Here is a 14,105-nt window from a genome sequence, read left to right as displayed (position 1 = left end):
ATTTATGGTCTGACCATACCAGGGAGGGCAAGACATAGGGGGTAGTGCAGTGGCCTTCCATATTGGTGAGCACCAGATCCCGGACATTTGAGCCCCTTGTGGGGGTGCAGACTAACTGTTCCAGGGCATTTGAATTAACAAAGTCCAGGAACTGCATAGTAATCATGTTTGTGCTCATGTAAGTCTCATAATCTGTGGAAGGATAGTTGAAATGTCCTCTGACCAAGATGTTTGGCTGTATACTGAGTGACTCCACCAAGTCCAGGTAGGTGATGTGCTACTCTTGGTTAATGGTTGGGGACCTGTAGCTACTGATGCTGTGGAGGGATATTTTACCTATAGTTAATTGGACCTGGAGAAGCTCAGGAGAGTTGTATTGTGAGGTGGCCAGGATGCCAAGCAGCTAGCAGCACAGAAATCTTGCTCTACCTCTTTTTAGTTATTCTCACAGGAATATTTAGTTTCAATGTTAAGAATTGAATTATATAATTACATCTAGTTACTTAGAAACTAAGAACAAAAACTGAGTTTTTTTAAGTATCTTCTTATATTTAATGCTGTCAGAAGTTCTTCAAAATTTGATTCAGACATGAGTCACTCCAAAGCTTCTCTTCAGGAAAGTATGATGAAAAAGGAGCCACAATCCATCATCACAATGGATCTTTCAGGAAAAATGGATAAGTTGGAAAGTAAAATAGACAATATAAAACAGGATAGTTAGAAACAACTAGACTTACTTAATAGATGTGATTAAGAAACATTCAGATCAAATTACATCCATTGAGGAAGGAGTAAATGACATGGATGGAAGACTGACTGAGTCTGAAAGTCAAATTGAATTTCTTTTGAAACAAAATAATTTACTATTGAGAAAATAAATGATCACTTGGAAAGTAGGTCCAGGAAGAATAACATCAGAATTTATGGAGTAGCAGAGAAGGAGGAAAGTAGCAACATGATACAATTTCTAAATAATGGGATACCAAAAACATGAAGAGAAAATGAATGTTGTGCAGCAGTTGTAGAGACTTTAAGGGGTAAGGTAAATGAATATCTAAAACAAATTATGCTCACAGTTGACACTAGATTAATCTAAGACAATTCTAATTGACAGTATTTAGATGATTACCCCTGCTTAATTTTATTTCTACATTATTAGCGAAGGTCTAGATATGGTCATTTTAAGTTATTGCATAGGTGACTGTACTTTTCTCATATATATGTGGGACATTGATAGCAGGATAATATTAAAAACTAACTTATTCCAAACATTAGTCATTATTTTTGATACTTGATAGTTGTGTTTAAAAAAATCTGGAATTACATTCTTTTTAGAGATGAAAACAAAAATGCAGAAAGGTAGCAGTCTGGCGATACAAATCCATGAAATGTGAAGAGGTTTTAACGCAAAATTAGTTTAATAAAGTAGCATTTGCTTGAAATCCGCAGCTTCTTCAGAAAACTTTTCTGAAGAAGCTTAAACTAATTTTGCGTTAAAACCTCTTCACATTTCGTGGATTTGTATCGCCAGACTGCTACCTTTCTGCATTTTTGTTTTCATTTTGGTTTGTTTTTTGCTTCTCCAGTATTTGTTTCTTTTTAGAGATAAAAGTTGATACAAATGTATTGCTTTACAGGAAAAGATATAGATTAGTGTTTTAAAAAATGTTACATAAATATTAAAAAGTTTATAACTGTTTACTGTTTTGAATAAAAACAATCACCTTTTATCTGGAAATTGCATAATTATCACAATATATACATTTAAAAATTACAATTTATTGGGAAATTTATTTTATTTTTGTTTACTTTTATTACATTTGGATTATTGCATAATTAATATTATTTAAATGCAAATGTTACAATAAAGATTGAAATTTGATTTTGAAAAGTAGATGGTTAGTAGTTGACAGATTGCTAGCAGGAGGTGGTTCTATATTTTATTTTATATTTAGATAATTAGTTTAAATTTTAATTGAAGTAGCAGTAGAGAGCAATTGGGTGGTAATAAGATGTGGTTTGTATAATTACTTCATCAAACCAGAAATATTCTATTCCATGTTAGGAAAAGTAAATTGCATTATAATCAGTTTGTTAATAGTTAAGTTTATAATTTTGTTCATAACATAATATGTCAATAACAATAACAGGTTTTCTTAAATAAAATCATATTTTAATTATTTTAGAGATGTTTTATGTTTAAGATGTTAATGTATAAATGTCTTTCATTGAATGTCAATGGTCTTAACAATCCCAAAAAGAGAGATAACTTAGTTAAATACATTAAAATTAATAAAGCTAATACAGTCTTTTTACAAGAGACACACTTGTTCAAAAAAGATACAATTAAGCTGTTATTTAAAGACTGTTCAATCATACCAGATTCGTGTTATAGTTCCAAAGAAAGAGGCACTGTTATGCTTTTGAAAAAAATCAACCACTATGCCTAACGTCATAGATACTTACTTTGACAGAAGTGATATGATAAGTTTGGTAGTTCTTGAAATAAACAAGAAATATTATACTTCTGTAAATGTTTATTGAATACTTGAAATTGGTTCTAAAATAGCAAAAAAAATATTTAGATGCGAATGAAGAAATTTTATTAGTCGGAGATTTTAATTGTATACTTTCTGAAAGAGATACTACTAAAGACGAAAAACCTAGAATATCAGCCCCTGCCAAACAATTGAATTGATTTTTTTTCAGAAACACAATGAATTTAAAAGACATTTATGATTTAAAATTATCAAATTTCCTTAGCTATTCAGATTTGCTACCCAAACAAATATAAAGTTTTTACATATAATGAATTATATTCTAAAACTGATGAAGTATCAATAATTTTGTGCCTGCTGTCTGATCATAATACTATAACTTTTAATTTTAACATATAATCTAGACATCTGTTTTTTTGGCAAAGAATCCTAGATTATTTTATAAAGATTAAAGGATTTGAGATTTTTTTTTAAGGAATTAAATATGCTTATACAGTTTAATAATAACGGTGACATTCCTGGTGTTATTCTATGGGATTCATTAAAAGCATATCTATACAACAAAATTAAGACTTGGTATTTATTAAAAAAAATGAATGGGATAAAGAACTGATTATACTACAGATAAATCAGTTTCCTTTGAGCAAATGAAAGAACAAATTAAAAATGTAAAAAAAAAAGCTCTGGGTCTAGATGGCATAATTCCAGAAATATATAAATGAATTCTAGACAATATTTTAAATATTTTATTAAATGCATTTGAAGTTGTTAAAAACAAGTTGAATGTTCCTCCCTCTTGGAAATGCTCACTGATATCTCCTATTTTGAAACAAGGAAAATATTCAAGGATGGGCTGTTCTTATCATCCTATTTCTCAATTAAATGTTGATTACAAAATGTTTATGTCCATAATGGCAAAACGACTAAATAATGTGACATTTAATTTAATTGAATATGATCAAACTGGTTTTATTTTTAAGTGGGAAGTGCAAGATCATGATCAGACTTTTGCTTTTGATAGATATCGCAAATAAAAATAAGAAAGAACTTTTAATCATAAGCTTAGATCTAGATAAAGCTTTTGGTTCCATCAACTGGTGATATTTATATAAGATACTTAAGGAATGCAATTTTCTTTAGGTTTTATAGAACTACTAATGAAGTTATATAATAATACAGTATTGTTAAAATTGGTCCTTTTTATCTAGCTTATTCAAAATGCTAAATGGAACAAAGCAATGATGCCCTTTATCTACTTTATTCTTTGCACTGTCAGTTGAACCTTTTGCTATGTTTATTAGAAATAATACAAAGATAGAAGTTTTTCTTTTTCTTTAAAAGAGGATTATAGTTCAAAAATGCTGTTGTTTGCAGATGACATTGTATTAACAAGTGGTAACATCAATTATTCATTAATGCATATCATTGAGTCAAAAAAGTACTTTGGAAAGATCTCTGGTTTAAATTTCAGTCAAGATAAAATGGAAACTTTACTGATAAATAAAAAACTAAATACTTTTTTAAAAAATTATAGAGAATTTGATTGGGATAACAAACAACTTAGATAATTAGGAATCATCATAAAAAAACTACCTGGAAATATGCTGCATCCACAAACTATAAAACGTTAATTAACACAATACTAAAACTAACTGATAATTGGAATATTTTTTTTCTATAGAGGAAAGGCTTATGTTGATAAAATAATTATTTTTACCAAAAATCCTATTTCATATACAGTCATTGATTATACTCCCACCTAAAAATATTTAAACAGTTACACTCAATTTTACTTAAATTCTTATGGTTCCCTCAAAAAACTACAATAGCTTTAGATTGGCATATAAAAAGCTATGAAGAAAATGGGATTGGAATTCCTAACATTGAATTATATACTAAATCAGCTTTTATTAATATAGTCATCTATTGGCTAAACCCTTCTTATACATCAAATTGGAAAGCATTACATGAAACAATTTTAATATCAAGCAGTGACTATGAGACATACCCTAATTTTTCTATAGATGTCAACAAAATATACTGAGCTCTAAAAGACTTTTGGATAAATGCCAGAAATTCTTCTATATCCATCCCTAATGTTAACTATATTTTAACTACAGTTAGGAAAGTGATGGAGATCAATTACTTGGTTAAACATTTATTATTTCTAATGTTTCCTATAGCCTGTACCAATGATTGCATGGAATCTTTTAATCATAGTAAAATGCTAGATCTTAAAGAAAGTGATTTACAATTTTGGTATCAGATTTTAAATAGAAATAATTATTTTAGCTAGATACAATATAAATAAAAACAATTGGCTATGTATACATTTTTCAATGATTTTTTTTACAATAATTACAAATGGTACCAAATATGAATACAAACCCCTTGCCAAAAATAATAGAATTGTTCTTTAGTGTTAATAGTATGGGGATCAAAACTAAGTCTTATTTATGAATAATTTATACGCTTTTAAGAGCTGGACTTTTAGTTTTTGATTCATCTTATTGGGAATATCCAACAAAAATCAACAACAAAATATTGTCAGAACATAATAAAAATTATCTTTGAAACCTATAAACAACACCACCTTGTCACTTTACTGGAGAATTTCTACAAAGGTTAGTACTAAGCTAACTGCCCTTGCGTGCCATTTTAAGCCTAGCCAATTATCCTTTGTGAGACTCAAACCCTGCACTTTGTGTTTGTAAAGCAAACACCTTAACCATTAGGCCATCCTCCCAAAAGCAGAGGAAGCATGGAAATATTTACATAGAATGTTTTTAACATCACATAAAATTGCATTGATTTACAGGAAAGAGGAAACAAAATGTTGGGGGTGTTATAAGATTTTAGATGCAAATTGGTTGTACATAATTATTGAGTGTAAGGTGGTTGTACAAATTTGTTAAGAATTTAGAAAATTTTCTAAGGCACTATGGACAGATAATTGTAATATTATGAATTCTATGATTTTATTCGATGTCCCAATTCCAGATCCTGTTCCAAAAACCAAGTGCCTCTCATTTGGTCAATTTTAGCTATTGCTAGAAAAGTCAAAACAATGAAGTGGAAAAGTAAAAATATCCTCTCTTTTAATGAATTCATCTCTATAGCAGAAACTGTATGTAATATGGAATTACAAACTATATGTTATAGAACAAAGAATATTACACATAAATGCTTATCTTGTTAAAACTTAAAGACTTATTAGGAAAGTATTAATGGCTTTGTTCAATGTGAACCTTTGTTATGGACTCTGAATAAAGTTCTGTTTATGGTTGTTGTTTTTTTCTTTTTTTTATTAATTGATTGTTATATATTATAAATCTTCTATCAAAACTTTTCAATGATGTAAAATCCAATAAAAATGAGAGAGAGTTGTACTATTTCACCAGCCTCTTTATGTATCTGGATTTAATGAAGATGGATACATCTCCACCACTGGCCGTTTCATGCTTGTTTTGGGGTCTGAATGTGTGAAAGGCATTGTAGCCTTATATGACCAGGGTGCTATCAGCAGCCTTGAACCAAGTCTCAATTACTGCACAAATATTAGCATTTTCCAAGCTGAGGAGTGCTTCCAGGGAGTGCAGTTTACTGTTTAAGCTCCTAAGGTTAAGCAGCATGACCTTGAGCTTTTATTTAGTGAGTTCTTTACATTGGAAGTTTTGTTGGTTGGACATTGCCTAAAAAGGCACTATGGGTCAGTAAGCATCTTTGCCAGTATCCAAAAGCCTTGAGGAGACTGATGAAGGCCCTCTCTGGCAGAGCAGAATGGACTGTCAACCATGTTTTCCCAGGCAGGCAGATACTGGATCCCCCTGGAGTGACACCAGAAGCTAAGTCAATTATTGAAATCAATCATTTTTTGTCTGCATTGTGGCATCATCCTAGGTGTAGGTAGAGTTCTCCTTTCAGCTAGGGAGATATTTGCCTGGGACACATAATCTGAGAGTTTGGTCATGTATCTCTTCATATCGTCCAGAGAGGTGCATCTCAAGTCATCAACATGTACTATAACAGAATCATAACAGTACTTGTTGCTGAGCAAATTGAGTACGTCCATGCTTTGATGAATCCTGGCACCTGACATGAAGCTGACCATGACCTTTTCCTTGTTCAGCCTGATGAGTGTGTGTCTCACTATTGAGTCACCTATGTCGAGAACATTAGGTTTTGAGGTGTTTTGTCTTGTGGGCTTACTTGTTTAGACACTGATATGTATGGTGTTATGTGTAGTGGTGGATTCTGTTTATGTACCAGTATGTGTATGTTGTTTGCACTAGGGAGGTCTCAGGTGTTTTGGTACACCCTTAGAATATCCATGTATGTGAGTTTATGTGTCTTGACCTTGACTTGTGTGAGAGGGGAGTTGTGTGTGCTGACAACCTGTTAACTGATTTTAATTTCATGGAATAGTTACATCTCTCACATGCCGTTTATTTGCTTTAGGAGCCAGTGGTTGTCAGTATACATGAGGAAATCACTACATTGCCTCAGGATGCCCATGTCACTCAGGTTGGATGAAAAAAATGGTGGGAAACTGTTCATCCATTATGGCAGGTATATATTGTAGTAACTAGTGGGGAAGGACTAGATGGCCCAGGGTTTGCTTGTGAGACTAACAAAGGTGGTTATTCTGTGGAGGGCTAAAGGTGGAAGACTGTGTCAACACATCTGAATGTACAACTGAGTTGCTCAATAGGTAGCAACGCATAACTACATTACACACAGAGAGGCAGTGGATCTAAGGAGGCTTCTCTAGCAGATATAAAGGGAAAATTGTGTTTCTAAGTATTTGCATCTATAAAACACTTGTAAAACAAAATGTGAATAAAAGACCAAAAATGACTGCCCACACTAATTCTTCAGTTGAGCGTTGCTTGCATCTATACATGGCAGAACAAAAGACTGCAGAGTTATGCACAAATGCAGGGCTTAAACACAAGTGAAGTTAAACAGTTTTAACCTAAATTAACCAATAGGAAAACACAAAACTGTGCCTTTTTTCCAGCAATCCCCAACTCAGATGGGTCCTGATCTAAACACTTCTGCCAGAGTGGTGTAGGAGGGCCTTCTTAATGTAGTATGGGTGGTTTTAGTGCTCAAGTAATACCAAGCAGCCTAGATTCAGCAAATCTGAACCTAGCCTATGCTATAAAATACAGAAGTACTAGAAATTCAAAGTCAGAAAAAACAGCCCCAGAAGTAAAAACAGCAAAAATCATCATCATCAGGGGGTCGACACAACGGATCATCTGTTTCAATTTCTTCCTGTCCTCTGCATCTTGCTCTGGCACACCAACCACTTGCATGTCCTCTCTCACCACATCCCTAAACCTTATTTAGGCCTTCCTCTTTTCCTGTTACCTGGTAGCTTCATCCTTAGCATCTTTTTCCCAATATACTCAGCATCCCTCCTCAGCACATGTCCAAACCAACGTAATCTTGCCTCTCTGGCTTTGTTTCCAAACCTTCCAACCTGGGCTGACCCTCTAATATACTTATTCCTAATCCTGTCCACCCTTGTCACACCCAGTGCAAATCTTAGCATCTTTAACTCTGTCACATCCAGCTCAAACTCCTGCCTTTTTGTCAATGCCACTGTCTCCAACCCATATAACATAGCTGGTCTCACTACCCTCTTGTAGACCTTCCCTTTCACTCTTACTGGTACTCGACTGTCACAAATCACTCCTGACACTCTTCTCCATCCACTCCATCCTGCCTGTACTCTCTTCTTCACCTCTCTTCCACACTCACCGTTACTCTGAACTATTGATCCCAAGTATTTAAACTCATCCACCTTCACCACCTCTACTCCTTGCATCCTCACCATTCCTCTATCCTCCCTCTCATTCACACACACATATTCTGTCTTAGTCCTGCTGACCTTCATTCCTCTTCTCTCTAGAGCATATCTCCATCCCTCCAGGGTCTCCTCCACCTGTTCTCTACTCTCACAATGTCATCTGCAAACATCATAGTCCACGGGGACTCCTGTCTGATCTCATCTGTCAACCTGTCCATCACCACTGCAGATAGGAAAGGGCTCAGAGCTGATCCTTGATGTAACCCCACCTCCAACTTAAACACATCCGTCACTCCCACCGCAGACCTCACTGCTGTCACATTACCCTTGTACATATCCTGTACCACTCTAACATACTTCTCTGATGCTCCTGACTTCCTCATACAATACCACAACTCCTCTCTAGGCACCATGTCATATGCTTTCTCTAAGTCTACAAAAACACAATGCAACTCCTTCTGACCTTCTCTGTACTTCTCCATCAACACTCTCAGAGAAAACATTGCATCTGTAGTGCTCTTTCCTGGCAGGAAACCATACTGCTGATCACTAATCATCACGTCCCTTCTTAACCTAGCTTCCACTACTCTTTCCCATAACTTCATGCTGTGACTGATCAATTTAATCCCTCTGTAGTTACTACAGCTCTGCACATCACCCTTATTCTTAAAAATTGGTACCAAAACACTTTTTCTCCATTCTTCAGCCATCCTCTATCTTTCCAAGATTTCATTAAACAATCTAGTTAAAAACTCCACTGCCATTTCACCTAAACACCTCCATGCTTCCACAGGTATGTCATCTGGACCAACAGCCTTGCCATTCTTCATTCTCTTCATAGCTATCCTTACTTCCTCCTTGCTAATCCATTGTACTTCATGATTCACTATCCGCACATCATCCAACCTTCTCTCTCATTCTCATTTTCTTTATTCATCAACCCTTCAGAATACTCTTTCCATCTCCTCAACACACTCTCCTCACTTGTGAGTATGTTTCCCTCATTATCCTTTATCACCTTTACCTGCGGCACATCTTTCCTAGCTCGGTCCCTCTGTCTAGTCAATTGGTACAGGTCCTTTTCTCCCTCCTTAGTGTCCAAAAAATAAAGCAGCAAAATACAGTTCAAAAAAGTGCAATGAAAGCATAAAATATACTTATTTTTTGTTGAACACAGTAGATGCCTTGGATATAGTTCAGACTCCCTACAGATCCCTGGCTAAAATACCTTGATATACCTTGCAGAGAGGCCACCTGCATTATTGTTTCCTTGGAGTGTTGTATATATGTTCTTTCTGGTATATGTTATGCTTCTTTTATGTATGATATTCAATGTAGATAACTAATGTTTTTCTTCCATGGGTCATGCTGTGTATGCTGCTGTTGTGAGGTAACATGTGAACATCACTGTTTAGTCTGTGTGCATTTGTACATATGGTTTGTTGTGACTCAAAGGTATGTGTCAGATGCTGAGATGTTGCCCAAGCTTGGACATATGTCCATATCATCCATCACACATGCCCATTTCTTCTCAACCCTGTGTCCTCCTGATCATCCTGTGACAGCTCTGATATGTCGTCTTCAGACATCTGGGGTTTGATAAGTCATTTTCAGACATTAGGGCTCTTGGGGTAGTTCATACACACATGCAGCAGGCAAGCCACTATGTTTTGCTGTTATCATGTTGTGAAACATGGCACACCCTGCAACCATCTATGATGCTTTTGCTGGTGTGTATTACAGTGCACTGCTGGATGTGTCAAGGTGTCTGAATCATGCTTTCAACAAGGCAGAAACACACTCAGTGGTGTTTCCTGTTTTGGTGTATGCTCTATTGTATCCATCCTTGGTAAGGGTGGATAGGACCTTGTATGGCGACATTAGTCAAGTTTCCATTGAATAACCACAGTAACCTGTCTGTAGGGAGGAGATAACAAATATTTTGTCCTCATATAGGTTCATAGGTTCATAAGTAGGTACTAGGCTATCGGTCCTGGGGCCTATACAAGCCCAGCCAAAAAGGTACCCTGGCTTTTGCCATCCAAGAAAATTATTTTCCTGTGCCACTGTTGAGCAGAGCCACAGAGGTGATCCTCACAGTCAATTTCCTATTTCCCATCCAATCATCAAGATTTTTCTTGAAGAGTGCTAATGAGGAGCTTTGTTTGATATAGATAGGTAGTTTATTCATGGGAATGGGAAGTCTCTGAGACAGTAATTTTTCCCTCCGGCATGTTCTGTTTATTGTGGTGACAAGATTTAGGTCCCTAGACCGTGTAGCTCAGAGGGATTGGGATTTCTTTAAGTGGAGCATGTCCAACAGCTCTGGGTTTGACATAGCTTTGTATGTTAGGCAGAGATCACCTCTGAGTAGGCGATATGCACCGGAGTAAAGCTGGAGTTTTTTGAGACGGTCTGCATAGGGCATCTGTTTGAGGCTGGTAATCCTCTTTGTGAGGTATTTCTGTGGCCTTTCCAGTTGTTGTAGATGTCTTGTGTGTACATACCAAAAGGGGTGTTGTACTCTATAATGGGTCTAATGAGTGATGAGTAGAGGGGAACAATGACCTATTTTTTTCTGGATGAGAAACCTTTTGTGATGAGGTGTGCCATGTAGAAGGATTTTCTGACTACTGTGGTGATGTGATTATCAAAGGAGAGACTACTGTCCACCTGTGTCCCAAGGTCTCTTATCACACTTTCAGTGTTAAATATACTACCGCCTATGTTGTAGTTCATGGGTACAGAGTTTTTACCAAAGGGGATGACAATGCACTTTTTGGCATTGAGCTTGAGGCCATGGCTTTGACACCAGGCATCTGTCTCAGTGAGGCCTTTTTGTAGGATGTCCACATCATTAGGAGTTTTGATTATGGCTCCTAGTTTGCAGTCATCTGTGAACTTTGTTAGCCAAAGTCCTTCTGTGTTAGCCTGTACTTCAGAGAAATAGATACCAAACAGGAAAGGACCCAGGACTGAACCCTGTGGTACTCCATTTGTCACTGGTCTGAATTCGGATTTTGAGTCTACTACTTTCACAGTGTGGGTTCTGTCAGTGAGCCAGTTGGCAGCCCATCTTGTGACTTATCTATAATTCCAGAGTGGGGGATGGTGTCGAAAGACTTGGCAAGATCTAGATAGGCTGTGTGAATCACCTTACCTTTGTCTACAGCTTTGGTGACTGCTTCAAAGAAGTCTATCAAGTTTAGGAGACATGATCTGCCTTTTACAAACCCTAACTGGGTGGGGTCCAGAGTTTGGAGATTGCCAATATCTTTGTTTATAAGTTCCATGATGATATGTTCCATGGCCTTGCAGACAGGCTCGTCAGGCTAATGGGGTGGTAGTTCCTGGGGTCCGTGGTGGCTCACCCCTTGTGGAGTGGGATAACCGTCACTGTGCACCATTTAGCAGGCACAAAGCCTGAGCTGAGGCTATGATTGAACATGGTACTTAGGTGGGGTGCCAGTTTGTTCTGTAATTCGTGTAGAATGCAGTCTGGGATATTGTCTGGTCCCATGTTTATGGGGTCTAGATTCTGCTTACTTTATAGCTGTAGTCCTATATTTAGTGAGTAATAGTCCCACCGGTATTTCACCATGTTGGGTAGCTACCTTCTGGCCACCTTCCCTCCATAATGCAACATATACACACCACCATGGTGTGCTGCCATGATATTAATAATGAGGCCATCTGCTGAGCACACCACCTGACAACTGAGCAATGGCCAACTCTTTCCATTGATGCACATTCAGCATCAGGCAATGCTGGGGTTTTAATTGGGATGTGGGTGGAGTCTATTGCATTGAGGACATGCAGGAAGTTGACTAAGGCACAGAACTGTTGCATGGCAGTTTTGACTTCTTGATTGGTGAAGGGAGGTGGATATATATCATCCACATTGGTGCACATTGCTACCAGGAAATATGCAAGAATGTGGATGACAGCTGGCATGGATAGTTTCTATGAAAAAGACGAGTAGAGATGCTCGTAGACAGACAATCGAAAGATGGATGTTCAATTGTCCATGTTGCTGAACACTCCTTGTTTGAAAGTTCATATCAGTGAATGCTACTGTGCATGAGCTGATCTGAATTTGACATACTCCCCAGAGATTGAGGTACAGTGTGCGTTGGGACATTCCTTCCTTTCCCCACTGAAGTGTATCTCAAAATTGGAATATATAGTTAGCAGGGGGTGTAGAGTGGTGCAAAATGTGATGTGAGGTGTAGGAGTTTCACTTACCTGAACTCCCAAATAGACATCACATTGTCTTTTCGGCGACAATGTTGAATCTGCTGAATTCATTCAGCTGATTCAACATTGTCAGCAGGTGGATAGTTTATCTTTTACTCATCCATTCGATATTCTGAACAGGAATTTATTTGTACAGCCACATTTTCATACTAAACTGGCAGATGCACTCATATAGAATGTCCCATATACCATTGAAATGTCCTAGAAGCCAGTATATACTGACTCTGGCCCACTTCTTTTATTTCCAGTGGTATTGGTTTACCCTGCAGACTATGAGCATGCATGTTAGAAGCACACATCTTGCACACAGCCTGCATCAGCTCTCTTTCTAATCTGTATCTGTCTATTATTTCCTGGTCAGAGAGCTGGCTTAACTGTAGACAGGCTCTGTGTCTTACTGGCTGCCTTATGAGATGCATTTGCTGATCATTTTCATATATGAACTGCAGTACCACAGCCTGTGTTAGCATGTTAAATGTCAGTTGCATTTTATTTATTTATTTATTTGTTGACATTTGTTGACTTGGAAAGTCCACTGGGCTGGGGACCTATTTTCAGTGGAGGCCCAATACATACATCTGTAATGTTATACAAAGAAATACAAGTTACAACTACAAAAAAAAAAAAATGAAAGTACATTTGTAGATGGATTATATTGGAATTAAAGAGCTAGTGTACAAAAAAAAAAACCTTTGGACTGGAGGTCCACATTGTATAGAACAAAATTCAACAATAGAAAATTAATATAGGAAACTATAGCAAAACTATAGCAAAGGGTCTTTTACAGGAAGTGTGAAAGAAGGAAAAGTAGCAGTTAGAAATGAAAGTAAAACTATAATAAGTTACTATAACAGTATTAAGTAACATCTGTGGATTCTGCAGGATTCTGTTGGAATATGTGTAATATAGTAGTGTTAAACTAAAGCATATATGGTTTCCGGCAACTGCTTTTGGAAAGTTATTGGTAAAGTACTTTGTCGCACTTATGTTCCATTGGGGATGCATGTTATGTTTTGGAATCCAACTGATGTATGCAGATTTCTTAATAATTGTAATCTGAATAGTTAATTATGCACTCTTGTATTAGCATATGTTACAGACATGCATTTGCCACTGGTGTGTTGCCGTGTTCCTTTGGCATGCTGCTCTGTCTGCAACTGTCTTTTGCAATCCAGCCCACACACACACAAGTATGGAAGAGGCCTGTAATAAATTCTAATTTTAGAGGACAGCATGCCCTTCCTGTGTCAGTTTGGGATTGTGCCAAGTGTGCTGTCATCCTTTAACATCTCAAAGATGTACTGTAAGTGAATTGTTGCTCCTCCTGATTGCCTGTGCATGTGAATGCTACATGTAACTGGGTAAGTGCATGGACCTTGCATTAGCTTAGTGTCTGATTTGGGATTAGTTATCTGACTTGTGTCCAGTGTGGGATAGCTGAAATGAATTAAGCAGAGATTAAATGAATGAGCTCAGCTGATCATAACTACTTATTTGCTGTGCATTTTAATACTCTGGACTAATGGAAAACA

The sequence above is a fragment of the Protopterus annectens genome, chromosome 1.part1 (assembly GCF_019279795.1).
Source record: "Protopterus annectens isolate FY-2018-M chromosome 1.part1, PAN1.0, whole genome shotgun sequence".
Taxonomy (NCBI): Eukaryota; Metazoa; Chordata; order Ceratodontiformes; family Protopteridae; genus Protopterus; species Protopterus annectens.
This window is presented reverse-complemented; position numbering follows the sequence as displayed.